This window comes from Schistocerca nitens, chromosome 1 (genome assembly GCF_023898315.1).
Source record: "Schistocerca nitens isolate TAMUIC-IGC-003100 chromosome 1, iqSchNite1.1, whole genome shotgun sequence".
Lineage (NCBI taxonomy): Eukaryota > Metazoa > Arthropoda > Insecta > Orthoptera > Acrididae > Schistocerca > Schistocerca nitens.
Window position 1 is genome coordinate 168137569 of NC_064614.1, and position 15267 is coordinate 168152835.

Below are 15267 nucleotides of genomic sequence, written 5' to 3' on the forward strand. Positions count from 1 at the left end.
TTCCATTTTAAATCACTCCTAATGCCTACTCCCAGATAATTTATGGAATTAACTGCTTCCAGCTGCTGACCTGCTATATTGTAGCTAAATGATAAGGGATCTTTCTTTCTATGAATTCGTAGCACATTACACTTGTCTACATTGAGATTCAATTGCCATTCCCTGCACCATGCGTCAATTCGCTGCAGATCCTCCTGCATTTCAGTACAATTTTCCATTGTTACAACCTCTCGATACACCACAGCATCATCTGCAAAAAGCCTCAGTGAACTTCCGATGTCATCCAGAAGGTCATTTATGTATATTGTGAATAGCAACGGTCCTATGACACTCCCCTGCGGCACACCTGAAATCACTCTTACTTCGGAAGACTTCTCTCCATTGACACAGGAACTGGTGAGGCCCTTCTATTTGATAACCAGCTGTCGGCCACTATCTTCCAGGTTGGTAAATGAATAAAAATAGCCGCGACCCTATAATGAGCTGGATCTAGAACTGACCTCTATGCTCCTACTAGTGGGAAAAAAAACTGCAATACTGTCTTACACGCTTATCGACTTTGGTATGTAGTAGAAGGTACCACCAGTGAAAGTCGTAAATAGTGGTAATTGCTTTGTACTTCTTGAACACGTGTCTCCGCGACCATTGTAACACGAATTACGAGAGGGCTTCAGAAAGTAAGTTGTACATTATTACGGCAGGCCAAGTATTGCTTATTGAATGTCGCTCTACAGTCAAAGTTACACATATACAGAGTGAGTTAGCTGCCCCTACCGCTGTCGCTTTATACAATCCGCAATGTTATTCTGGGCTTCAAAAACCACGTTCGAGGTTTTCATTTTCGCTCGCTCGCTATGCGCAAACTGTTAGTTCCAAAGAAAACAATCAACAGGACCTTTTTGCAGGAAGTTCAATGTCATCAAATTTTGTACTGGGATTAGTTTTGTTTAGACGCCGTCGTTTTCGAGTTATTCACGAAAAACATGCAAAAGTTACCTTCCGACGCATCCCAACTCTCAGACCCCAACGGTCAATACTTCTAGAATGTTGTTAATGACACTCCTTTCTACCACTGTACAGAAATTTGCAACTGCACGAATTATTTTCTACATTCGATCTTTTTTAGCTCTCAGTGACTGGCATCATTACGCCACCGGCTTGATCGAGAATTTACAAATTGTAAATGGTAACTGACATTTGAGTAAATTTTATCCAGCAATTTTGTGAATTTCAACAGTATAAAAATAAAGAATTACACCGTTGTTTTCATCAGGCCTCCTGACTATGAAGCTATTGTGTTTGGAAGGTTGAAGCTTGGATCCAATTGTGAACGTAATAAGTTTTAACGTGGTGTTTACAAAAGTCGTTTCTCGTTCATTACTCTCACAGGCACGTTTAAACTGATCATGTTAACGAAGTAGCCGACTACACTGTTGGCGTAACAGCCCAATCAATAGAGGACAAAAAAAGTCGAATATCGGGTATAGTTCCAGTCGTCGAAAATTTTTGCACAGTGGCAGGAGGGAGTACCACGAACAACATACTAGAAAAAATGGTTCAAATGGCTCTGAGCACTATGGGACTCAACTGCTGAGGTCATTAGTCCCCTAGAACTTAGAACTAGTTAAACCTAACTAACCTAAGGACATCACAAACATCCATGCCCGAGGCAGGATTCGAACCTGCGACCGTAGCGGTCTTGCGGTTCCAGACTGCAGCGCCTTTAACCGCACGGCCACTTCGGCCGGCAACATACTAGAAATCCTGACCGGTGAGGAATGAGTGTGAGAGTGGGGAGCGTGCATTTGAAGGTCACTTCCGTACTTTTTCCTGAATTACTCTAAAACCGTGGCCTTCGGCGAAAACGTATAAAAAAATTACATTTCTTACAGAAAGGCCCTGTCCTTTTTTTCTGTGGGAGGAACAGTTTGCGCGTAACGACCGAGAGAATATGAAAACCTCTGGCGTAATTTATGCAAAGCAGCTATAACATAGTGGTGTGCATAAAACGACAGCAGTAGGGGCAGCTGATACCCTGTACATGTCACCCTGCCGCAGTGGTAACACCGGTTCCCGTCAGATCACCGAAGTTAAGCACTGTCGGGCTGGGCTAGCACTTGGATGGGTGACCGTTCGGGTTGCCGAGCGCTCAGCACTTATGAGGTAAACTGAAAAGCTACTTGATTGAGAAGTGTCGGCTCAGATTACGAAAACTGATAACGAACGGGAGAGCGGCGTGCTGACCACATGCCCCTCCTTATCCACATCCAGTGACGCCTATGGGCTGAGAATGACACGGCGGTCGGTCAGTAGCGTTGGGCATTCCGAGGGCTGTTCGGGCAGAGTGTGTATACTACAGCTGGAACGTTCAACCAAAGTTCAGAACGTCGGCGATAGACATCCGCTCCTTGGCCACGAATTCATTCGAGAACCCCTGTGTGAACATCCTCATCCTTCTAAATTATCTCCCTCCACCTCCCCACCCCCCGGAGATGAACTTTCAGCAAGCTAAAAAGACGGAATTAAGATGGTACAAGCTCTGGTACTCCCGATCGGCAACGCCCACGACTCTGAGGCCTTGGTCAAATTGTTGGTACCATTTCATTACGGTCGGACGCGACACTGCATCTGGTCCACGAAAGGCCAGAGTTTCACGGTGAATTTTGCGTGCAATTTAGACGTTTTGCCTACAAGAACCGTACCGCCCCGCGTACATCGGTTTTGGAGTACATTTCCAGTTGCTGCGCCATTTCACTCGCATTGTGTGCTGCACCTGTTATCCGTTCCGCAGCAAAACTGTGTCTTCGGGAAACCGGGAAAATGAACTTTCGTCTGACAATGCATCACTCTCGCTGCGTTATGATCTTAGCGTGGGACGACATGTGTGACTTGATTCCTAAAGCCTCTAGGTAACAGCAGTTTTAGTCGCTGCGCTCGCATGCCCCCACGCCTCGCAGCGCGTGCTGTGCCCGGTACCCGGCCGTTTAACTCGTCCAGCTGGCGTGCTGTGCTGTGGTGAGCGGATCCCGGACGCGCTGGGCGTGAGGCGGCGTGGGCTCCGCCGCGGCCCACAGCGCGCCGCCCACACACACACACACACACACACACACACACACACACACACAGCCCGGGGGTCGGCGGGTCACAGACGCGCCGCACGCCAACACTAAATCCTGAGCCTATCGCTCGCCGCTCCACTCACTCACTGCGCCGTGCGCGAGACCGACATTCGTCGTCTCCATCTACAGCAACGTGACCATGAAGGGAGGAAGGAAGGAAGCAGGGAGGGTTAGGATTTAATGAAACTTACGCGACGAGGTCATTAGAGACAGAGAACAAGCTTGGACTGCGTCACCTCGCTCAGTTACATGACAACGAGTAACATTTTATGTAGTGTAAGCGACACACTTCTTAACAACGTTAAGTTATCCTCACTGCGTAACATTTGTAATGTCACTTCCTCGGACGAAAAAAGAAAAAATAGCAACCGATACCCCAAAAATTTCCCCAAAACAAGTTCCAAATTCAATGAAAAGTGAACAAGTAACCAAATTTCTATTTAACACTATTATTTGGTTAATAACCAGTAATTGAAAAAAGAACCTTATACTTAGTAATTTATCAACTTACAAAAGAAAGATAGAATCTCAGTAAACTCAAACTCAAAATCATAGTAAATCGCAAAATCATTATAATTAAGATTAGCAAAGTAGAACCAACGATCTCAAAGAATACTTCGTGTGAGTACTCTTTGAGAATCGTGAGTAATGGTTAAGGAAAATTTGATCCATTGTCACTACGTTACGAGAGTTAGCCGAAGTTCGTCGGACTTGTTTGAATACTCGTATATGTAGGTGCGGTTAGATCGTTTTCCGAGGATTGGTAATTGCGATCTACTATGACGCAGTGAAACGAAGCATTCACTTCAACTATAACATCGTTTAGAATTCAGATAGAGGACTACCTAATATTAGACCGAAGTGAACTTTTTAATTAGATAACTCGAACTCAACTCTAGTTAGGTATTGAACAATGATAGACAATTAACTTGATTCGTAACTGCAAGTGGACTCTGGAACTTGCCAATAGTTTTAAAGCAGATAATTTATAAATTCTCCCCCCACCCCACCCCCACCATCTGGGACAGCTTCTTCTTCAGGGCCTTCTTAGGAAGTGATTGTTATTGTGAAATAAACCACCCTCTCGTGCCAATTTACGCCTTTGCGATTCCAAATTACAAAATTGTTTAGAGACATAACTGTGATCTTTTGCGTGCTGCGATAATATTTGACTGAACCGCTCGGCGCATATATAGAAACTCTCTGACGTTAGGAAGCAATCGCAATGTTACGACTTATCAGAGATTTAAAATTACAACCAAACTATTAGGAGGTTGGTGTCGGTGGAACTGAATTGAATTTATCGTCAATATTTTAATAGCAACTGTTAAACCATCGAATATAAACGAGTTAATTACGGCGAGCAGCGTAATATTGATCACAATTGGCGAAGCAAATATCACGCACACGTCAAGAGTTCAGTTCAGCACTGTTTTTTGTAACGTCATCTTTACTTACCTAATAACAGTATCGTCGCTCTACCGACTATCGCCGAGTTTTAGCCAGGGCCGGTCAATACTAATCTATCAATTACCAACTAGAAAAACCCGTGACGTTACACACTTCTTGGATGAAATGGTCGTCGAACGGACGTACGTAATTTTAGGCATATATCGCTGACGTCAGTCTGTCGTATTATTATTGAACATGTTGCATCCTCATGTATTATAACACTTCTGGACAACGAAAGTCATCTACAGAAATCAACATGGATTCCGCAAACGGAGACCTTGCGAAACCCTGGTCGGTCTGATTGCCCACGAGATCCAATGCGGTGTACACAAAGTCGCTCACGGTGTTGCCGTGTTCTTTGCCGTCAAGGATACTTTTTATACAGAGCAGTACTGTCGTTTTAGTTAACAAAATACGAGAGTAGCGAGTATCAGACCAGATTTGTGACTGGATACAGGACTTCTATGCAAATAGAACTCAACGCGTCATTTCAAACGGAACGAAATCGACACTTACAAAAGTAATTTCTGGAGTACCCCAAGCGCGTGTTATAGGGCCTCCATTATTTACAATTAATGATTACTGATGATCTACGAGGGGCGTTTGAAAAGTTCGTGCAAAGTCCGAGAGATGGCACCCCCGGCGCGTATCGAGGCTATGTTTAGTTAGTAGCATCTTTCGAAAGAACGCACACCAAGTTTAAGCCATATTGATATATTTATTTGTGTTTGGCATTCATGTAAATCAAGGAAGTCGAGTGATTGTCAAAAATGGACGAAAAAGAATTTCGGGTGGTGATTAAACATTACTTTATGAAAGGCAAAACGCCTCAGGAGAGTAAAGAGAAGCTTGATAAACATTACGGTGACTCTGCACCTTCGATTACAACAGTTTATAACTGGTTTCAAAATTTTCGCAGTAGCCATATGGGCACAAGTGTTGCTGAACGTTCTGGACGCCCTGAGGAGGTTACGACTCCAGAAATCGTTGATAACATCCATGATATGGTGATGGATGACAGAAGAGTTAAGGTGCGTGAGATTGCTAGTGCTGTGGGCATCTCGCATGAACGGATACATAATATTTTTCATAAGCATTTGGAGATGAGAAAGCTATCCGCAAGATGGGTTCCGCAATTGCTCACGCTTGACCAAAAAACGGAATCGTGTGAAGTGTTGCAAGGATCGTTTGCAGCTGTTCAGGAAGAATCCGCAGAACTTTAAGCGTCGTTTCGTCACTGTGGATGAAACATGGATACATTACTATACTCCTGAGTCCAAACAACAAATTTAACATTGGGTTACCAAGGGAGAATCTGCACCAAAAAAGGCGAAGACCAGTCCTTCGGCCGGGAAGGTTATGTCGACTGTCTCTTGGGATTCGCAAGGGATAATCCTCATCTACTATCTGGAAAAGGGTGAAACTATTACAGGTGCATATTATTCATGGTTATTGGACCGTTTGAAAACTGAGGTGCAAGAAAAACGCCGGTGATTGGAGCGCAAAAAAGTCCATCACGACAATGCACCAGCACACACCTCAGCAGTTGTGGTCACAAAATTAATGGAAATATGATTCGAACTCGTTTCACATCACCCATATTCTCCAGACTTGGGTCCCTTGGACTACTATTTGTTCCCCAATTACAATAAATGGCTGGCGGGACAAGAATTTATTCAAACGAGGTGATTGCAGCAACTAATAGCTATTTTGCAGATTTGGACAATTCCAATTATTCGGAATGGATCAACAAATTACAACAGCGTTGGACGAAGTGTACAAGTCTAAAAGGAGACTATGTCGAAAAATAAAAAAGGTTTACCCCAAACACATAAGTAGTTTTTATTTTTGTACAGACTTTTCAAACACACCTCATAGCGGATAACTTCGGAGGCTCCTTGTGGGTATTCGTGGACGATGCTGTTGTCTGTAATAAGGCAGGAACGCAAGAAGACTGTAGCGAACTGCCGAACTGCAGCAAGACCTGCACAGGATTGATGATTCGTGCAGATACCTTTTTTGAGTCATCACTATTCTGACTGGTTTGAAGCGGCCCGCAACGAATGCCTCTCCTGTGCCAACCTTTTCATCTCAGAGTAGCAACTGCACTCTACATCCTCCATTATTTGCTGAATGTATCCCAATCTCTGTCTTCCTCTACACTTATTACCCTCTACGGTTCCCTCTTATAGGACGGACGTTATTCCCAGATGTCTTGTTAATGCCTAATGTCACGAATTTCAACCATACAATTGCTGTGCTAATAACTGGAAGTTTAACTGTTTTTGAGCGCCAATGCCGATAGGTGCTGATTCTTCATGAAGCTATCAACGCTTCTGACAAGTTGCTGCGTTCTCCTGAGAGCTTCGGGTACGTCTTAAGAGCCACGACTTTCGATTTTTATCTTTCATAAGCAATTTATTCAGGTAATAAGGGGTTAACAGACGTCCTATAATCTTGTCCCTTCTTCTTGTCAGTGTTTACCACACATTCTTTCCTCGCCGGTTCTGCGGAGAATCTCCTCATTCCATACCTTATCAGTCCACCTAATTTTCAACATTATTCTGTCGCACCATATCTCAAATGCTTCGACTCTTCTGTTCCGGGTATCCCACTCCTCACGTTTCACTACCATACAATACTGTATTCAAAACGTACATTCTCAGAAATTTATTCCTCAAATAAAGGCCTATGTTTGATACTAATAGACTTTTCTAGGCAAGGAATGCCCTTTTTGCCACTGCTAATCTGCTTTTTATGTCTTCCATATTCTGTCGTCTTGCGTTATTTTGCTGCCTAGGTAGCGGAATTGCTTAACCTCATATACTTCGTGATTACCAGTTCTTATCTTCACTTTCTTGCTAGTCTCTTGTTTGCTACTTCTCATTACTTTCATCTTTCTTCGATTTACTCTCAGTTCGTATTCTGTACTCAGATTGTTCATTCCATCTAGCAGATCATGTAATTCTTCTTCACTTCCACTGGGAATAGCAATGTCATCAGCGAATCTTGGTCTTCCACTCTTACTGGTCCCCCGTCGCTCTAGTACATATTGTATCTTATCCTTCTTACCCTATTTCTCTCAGAATTTCGAACATCTTGCATCATCTGACATTGTCAAAGCTTTTTGGAGGTCGACAAATGCAAAGACGTATCTAGATTTTTCTTCAGCCTTTCTTCCATAACTAACCGCAACGTCAGCACTGCCTCTCTGGTGCCTTTAACTTTTCTGAAACCAAACTGATCGTCATCTAGCAGTTCCTCAATTCTTGAGTTCTTTTGACCCCGAACATAAATAAATCTATCGTAATGCGCATTAATAGGCAAATAAATCCACTGTTGTTCGATATTACTATTGGCAACAAATGACTGGAAACAGTAACTGCCTTAACGGCCAGAAGTAGCCATGTGGAGACATATAAATTGAGGCGGCCAAATAAGAAACGTAGTACGAAAAGCAGATGCCACGCTGAGAATCATTGGTAGAACCGTAAGGAAATTTAATTCATTCACGAAAAGAAGTGCCTTACAAAACACTCGTTCGACTGATGCTTGAGTACTTCAGTCTGGGACCCTTAGCAAGTTGGGTTAATAGTAGAGCTCTGCTGTCCCTCGTCTTCGTATCTTCTGCCTACGACAAGAGTCTTTCCGCCTGTGGCTTTAAGCGTACGCGTCGGTCACATTGTCATTTCATCCAGGTAGCTACAGATATATCTTTTGTAGCATTCGTTTCTTTATGATGCTGATATGTTTTACGTGGCAGCAGTGCGCTCTGTACACACAGCTACCATCTACAGCTACGATACTATAGGATTTCACAGGCTGGCATTCGAGTGCTAAAGAAAATACGGTATCTAGTATTATTCAATGATACAAATTTTTATTAAACCTCCTTACAAATTTATGTAAATTTTGAAATTTGTGGGAAGGTAATTTTACAGAAAGTGGAACTCGGGAGGGGGGAAGGGGGGGAGGAGGAGAGAGGGTTGCGCAGCTTTGGCAGTTCTGCCAGAGAGATATGATCGCCTTGGTGCGGTTCTGCTTGTGGGTTAAAGATGTGCAAGATAATCTTATTGAACATAATTTGCTGCAAACGCATGCTACATGGCGTTCATCCGAGATGTGCGATCGTAGTTGCTGAAGACTAGGTACTGGTGGAATCAAAATTTTGGGGACGGGTCGAGAGTATCTACAGTAACTGAAGAAAACTTCACAAGACAAGATCTCCAGAAAAGTATTTTATTTGATGACCAGTTTCGACAGAGCTGTGCTGTCATCATCGCATCTTATGCTTTTGAATTTTTACAGCATATATTCCATGAGTGTTACAAGTCACTTCAGATTGCATACGTGCACACCAACACCACCACAAAGATCACAAAGCATAGGCATGTCAAACGTAAACGTCATATGTACACACATAAACATAACTCTATTGCAATATAATAATTCAATCAACCGCCACACTGCCACGTGGTGGATGTACATGGAGGTCGTTGGGTTTACGCCACTTCTGTCAGCTGCCAACTCGTGGCGCACATTCCCACCTGCAATTAACGCAGTAGAGTTATGTTGATGTGTATACACATTACTTTCACATTTGAAATGCCTACGTGTAGTGATCTTCCTGGTAGTGGGATGCATGTATACAGTCTGAAGCACCTTTGAACACTGATGGACGATATATTGAAAAAATTAAAAAACAGAAGATGCGATGAGGATAGCATAGCTCTGTCGAAACCGGTCATTTAATAAAATGCTTTTTTGGCGATCTAGTCTTGTGAATTTTCTCTTGTCTTTTTAAGCTTTCTTTAGTTGCCAGTAACATGATCATTAGTTCGACTGGGTATGTCCTTTTCCACGGCAAGCGCAATCACCGAATCTCACTCCTGTGATATTTTTTCTGTGCTATGACCGTAACTTGTTGCTATAAGGTTTACGTGTTTAGTTCGAAAAAAAAAAAAAAAAGACATACGCATGAGGACAACCTGTATTGTGGACGGAATTAACATAATTTGGATGTCTCGTGGCACGGAAGAATTCAGGTATGTTGGACACGGCTACTATGTTTAGAGGAGACGAGCTTGTGCGTACACCAACCAGTGCCCTTACGAGAGCTCCCATAAATGTCAAACTACGGTCATCAATGGATGGAAACTGTGTTACGTATTGCATCATAAATGAAATGACAAGAGGTGCGGTAAGGAATCCACTACATGAACAGCAATAACATCGACCCACTAGAGGCCATTAACTCGGCCTTCCGTGCCTACGTAGATTTTATGGAGCAGTTTTGTCTCGCTATAGGCGAACACTGCTGGTCAGTTAGCATCCACGCGGTCGGCCAGTGTTGAAAGACAATTTTACAACGTGGACATCGCTGTTGAGAACAGATCCGGCTTGTATTTTGAAAGTCGACGTTGGAGATGATGGTCCGCTTATAGTGAAAAGTGTTAAAACGTGAAACCGAGATCAGGGGGAGTGGGAGTATCACCCTGCCACACACCGTTCATTACCTCTGAAGTTTTTTCCACCTTTCAGTCCCCTTCCCATCATTCTTCACCTTCACCTCTTCTTCTTCCCTCTGAGGACCGCTGCAGTTTTCAACTTAAAGAAAGGTGCTTATTTCAGACATACTCTGCACAGCAGGTAGATAATCTTTTTTTACACGCGAACTCTTAGGGCGTACGAAGTCCAGATGATAATGTTTTACATACCTAAGTATGGCCTGGGACTAATTTTTTCACTCCTAGAGGGAGCGGAAGAGCGACAGCAATTTCCTGTGCCTGTGATACAATAAATTAACACCCGATTTGCTAATAAAACATAAAGATATGTATAGCTTCATGCCGCTTGCGTGGTTGTAAAAGCAAACACCTAAAGTTGCGCTGTGTCAGTTAGTTCTCGGTTGCGTTCGTCAATGTATAAGCAACAAGTGATTAAAATGGAGTGTGTTACGGTGTTTCCAGACAGTAGCAAGGTATGTTCTGTCATTCGCTTCCAGCGATTTTGGTGTCGTCCTTGCACAGGGGCCATGCTAGTCTTCTCTGTATCGTTCCAATTTTAGTTTATGGACCACCGAAGCGAGTACGTGCAAGTAAGAAGAGAGAATTCCGCCGAGGTTCAACGTCAATTTCGTCGCGTGTATGGGGATGGAATGATGAGTGATGGTACTATGAGGGAGTGGTGCAGAAAATTCAAGCCTCGTCCCACAGTTTTGCGCAATGAAAGTGGTCGAAGAAGACATTCAGATGTGACTGTTGAACTCGTGTAACGTGATGATGAAATTTTGCGTGCGAGACTTTCTGGAGACATGCCTCAGATTTTAATAGCAACCCTGTTTAACGCTGTCACGGATAACGTTGGGTTACCGTAAATTTTATGCACGGTGGATACTGAAACGTCTATCCGATGTTCAAAAACTGAAAGAAGGGTTTCAAAATGGTTCAAATGGCTCCGAGTGCTATGGGATTTAACATCTGAGGTCATCAGTCCCCCAGAACTTAGAACTACTTAAACCTAACTAACCGAAGGCCATCACACACATCCATGCCCGAGGCAGGATTCGAACCTGCGACCGTAGCGGTCGCGCGGTTCCAGACTGAAGCGACTAGAACCGCTCGGCCACAGCGGCCGGCAAGAAGAGTTTCGGCGTTGATATTTCTTCAGCGCAAGCACGTGAGGGGGAGGAATTTCTGAACAAAATCGCGGCTGGGAACGGTACATGGGTACAGTACGTGAACTTCGCAATGCAGGAACAGTTCAAATAGTGGGTGCACACCCATTCTCCCAATAAGCCGGAAAGTTCAAACATACTCTGTGAAACATAAAAGTGATGATTATAGTTTTCTGGGATCTGTCGGTATTTTAACAACAGATTTCATCAGAGAAACCTGTTAGAATACTATGACTTTGCAGGTTTAATTTTAGATTCTTACGAAACTCCGACGGCCAAGCCAAAACAAACGGTGCGGGGTCATTACCGAAGCATACGTGCTTATTCATGAAAATGCGCTATTCCATACTCAGACTTTTCGGCTGGGAGCGTTTTCAACATCCTCCCTATAGTAAAGACTTGGCACCAAGTGACTTATCTCTTCCCCAAGCTGAAGGCATAGCTGGTTACCCAGAACTTCACCGACGATGAGCTCAATCGTGCTGCCAACAAATGAGTGCAGCACCAGCCAGCACCATTCTTTGATGAAGGGATGAAGAAAGTAAGTACGGATTGTAAATTATATAAAAACATTTCACCTAATGTTTCTTTCTTTTGGAGGTTAATTTATGAACAGCCCTCGTATCCTACACCTGTAACAAACTAATGTCGCAAAAATGACCAATGCTCAGCTACATACACGAAAAGAGCAGAATTTACACATTACATTACACACTTGGTTTGTGTTCCAGCACCAGACGGTTTGCACGCCGTGCAACTATGGTACATTTAAGAACTTGCCTCATTCGCAACGAAATCAACAAATAGCAATTTTTGCATAGTCACAATTTTTTTTGTTATACCAAGACAGACTCTAAATCGTAACACGCAGCTTCTTCATTTAGATAAGAACATTTTTGCTACGTTATTGGTTTCGGATTGACTTCATACTTTGCATCTCCGTTCAATAACGGCAAATATTTTTAAAATAGTAAAGCCAGCACTTTAAGCCATTGCGTATGACATATCAATACCATTAGCCCAGACGGAAAGGGTGAGCAGCAAAACACGGTTTTTTGCTGATGACGCTGTTGTATATGGCAAGGTGTCGTCGTTGAGCGACTGTAGGAGGATACAAAATGACTCAGACAAAATTTCTAGTTGGTAAGACTTATGTCAGCTTGCCCTAAACGTAAAAAACTTAGGTTAATGCAAGTGAGTAAGAAAAACAATCCCGCAAGGTTCGAATACAGCATTAGTGGTGTCCTACTTGACACAGTCACGTCGATTAAATATCTAAGCGTAACGTTGCAAAGCGATATGAAATCGAACGAGCACGTAAGGACGGTACTAACTAAGGCGAATGCCCGGCTTCGGTTTATTGGGACAATTTTAGCAAAGTATGATTCACTTGCAAAAGGGACCATGTAGGCCTATAGAAGACTAGTGCGACGCATTCTTGAGTACTGATCGACTGTTTGGGATCTCCACCAGGTCGGGTTAAAGCCAGGCATCGAAACAATTCACAGGCAGACTGCTAGATTCGTCACCGGTAGGTTCGATCAACGGAGAGTATTACGCAGATGCTCCGTGAACTCAAGTGAGGATCCCTGGAGGAAAGACAAAGAAAAAGTTCTTTGCGCAGAACGCCACTGACCAAATCTACAGAACCGGCATTTGAAGCTGACTGCAGAACGATTCTACTGCCACCAACGTACATTCCGAGTAAGGACCACGAAGGTAAGAGAAATTATGGCTCGAACAGAGGCATGTAGATAGTCGTCTTTTCCTTGCTGTATTTGCACGTGGAACAGGAAAGGAAATGACTATAAATGTAGAAGAAATGTACCTTCCGCCACCTACCATATGGTGGCTTGCGGAGTATGTACGTAGATGCAAATGTAAATGAAATCATATTTGACGCCTAAACTTCACAAAAATTGCGTTAAGACTACGTATAATGTCAACATGGTTCCTCTAGGGCAGATACAGTTCAATAGCTAATGAGCCTAATACAGCAAGCTGGAAAGCATACCTGAACATTTATTTCAGTAAGAGTGCTCAACGTATAACCAACATTTCGGAAAAAAGTACAAATTAAAAATAAAATTAGTTGTTGAGTTTATGCCTTTACGGTAATTGACGACAGTTACTGGATGGACAGCAAAAGAAATAAACGTGAGAAGCAAAAATGAACTAGACTTCGTTTTGTAAACTGAACAAAGTTTCCAGAGCTAAATTTCTTGGATGTCCGAAAGGGAAAGTTTGCAGTCAGTTTTGAAATGGAGGGGGGGGGGGGGGGGGGGGTGGGGGAGGAGGAGGATGGGGGGATACGGCGATGTCACCCTCCCTGCTAAGGCAATCCCTGCAGCCTCTCTAAAAAGCCCAGTGGTGTCCTACATTGGCTGCTGACACACACCTCAAGCTGCGCTGTGTCGCCCACCAGAGTTAAGCCCGAAGTATGCAGAGCGTGGGTTCGGCAGGCTCTTACATGGGGCCATTACTGGTGAGTGCTCCCATCCCTACCTTCTGTGTTTACAAGGTACGGGCAAATGTAGCTCTGAAAATGGCCCGCCTTGACTCACTACAAGAACGGGAGATGACGGAAGAGATCCTGCCTGACCGAACACTTCAAGACGTATGATGCTTGAGACGAGGTTTCAGCTCTATTTAGTCGGAGAAAGGCGTGTCGATCACAAAATAATTCAGATATTTTGTAGGAAAGAGGAACCGAGGGACGGTTATGGCTTAACGTGCCACCGGTGACTATGTCATTAAACGTGTATAACAAGCTAAGAACAGTGAAGGAAATGGGCTGTGTGCTTTCAGATCAATCATCCAGGGATTATACTTTAACCTATATTTACAAATTACGAATTACCTAAATCTGAAAGGCCGCGAAGGGATTTGCACTGTCGTATACGAGTCCAGTGTCTTACTGCTGTACCACCTTGCACGGTGGGAAGAGAAAAGCACTAAAGCAGTCTTACTCAGGAGAGAAAAAAATGGTTCAAATGGCTCTGAGCACTATGGGACTCAACTGCTGTGGTCATAAGTCCCCTAGAACTTAGAACTAGTTAAACCTAACTAACCTAAGGACATCACACACATCCATGCCCGAGGCAGGATTCGAACCTGCGACCGTAGCAGTCGCACGGTTCCGGACTGCGCGCCTAGAACCGCGAGACCACCGCGGCCGGCTTACTCAGGAGAGACCTTACAGTAGTATGAATTACACAAATCTTTCGACAGTTCTACGTAATACGAGTTGGGAAAATGTACAAAGCACGCCGAAGGGCATTTCCAACCATTGTTGACAAGACCGTGTTATGTTCCACTTACGTATACACGGTGATCAATATGTCTGTATTCCCAACTGAGAAATACAGATACCTGTAACCAGCGCCATTCATTATACTTTCCGCCGCGCGTTTCGAGGATCAAATACGTTCATCAGGAGAATTTACATCAATTAATAAGGCGTGGACGTGTTATCAGTTCTACTTTGGGGTAACCTCTGGTATATTCGGAAGGAAAAGACAGAAAGATATTTCAGTAAAAGCTCGAAGTTAAGAGTGTGTTCTGACTACATAAATGACAGCAATGTACATGTAAAACAGTTCGATCGTGACCTATTACTTTTCCAATCATATTCACGCAAGATACCCTGCACCGAATTAAGCGAAGTAGCGTATTAGGATTTAACAACTGCAGGTACAATTAACAAATAACAATGCTGCCAACACAACGGAATGGAATGTTATGTACGCTTGACAAGAGCAACATGCGGACATGCTACATTGTTTCTGACGCAACGGCACTGCAGTAGTACAACATCCAAAGCACAGTGATTACATTATCCACACCTTTGCAACGAGCTGGTCTCCAGTGTTCCAGTCACATCACTCAAACTCCACATTTACACTTCAGTGACGAAAACTAACTTCTAAATTGGGAAATATGAGTGTCAGGACTGCATGCATTAAAACACACACACACACACACACACACACACACACACACACACACACACACACACAC

General features: G+C 43.5%; 1 protein-coding gene and 1 non-coding gene across 10 annotated transcripts in view; both read right to left on the reverse strand.

Moving 5' to 3' along the window:
* The window catches only part of LOC126244429 (rap guanine nucleotide exchange factor 2), a 327255-nt gene that overhangs the window by 307695 nt on the left and 4293 nt on the right, over positions 1-15267 (reverse strand). The window lies entirely within an intron of this gene.
* LOC126205412 (U6 spliceosomal RNA) lies at positions 10555-10662 on the reverse strand. The gene has a single exon (XR_007540569.1). It is a non-coding gene; the product is annotated as a U6 spliceosomal RNA (small nuclear RNA).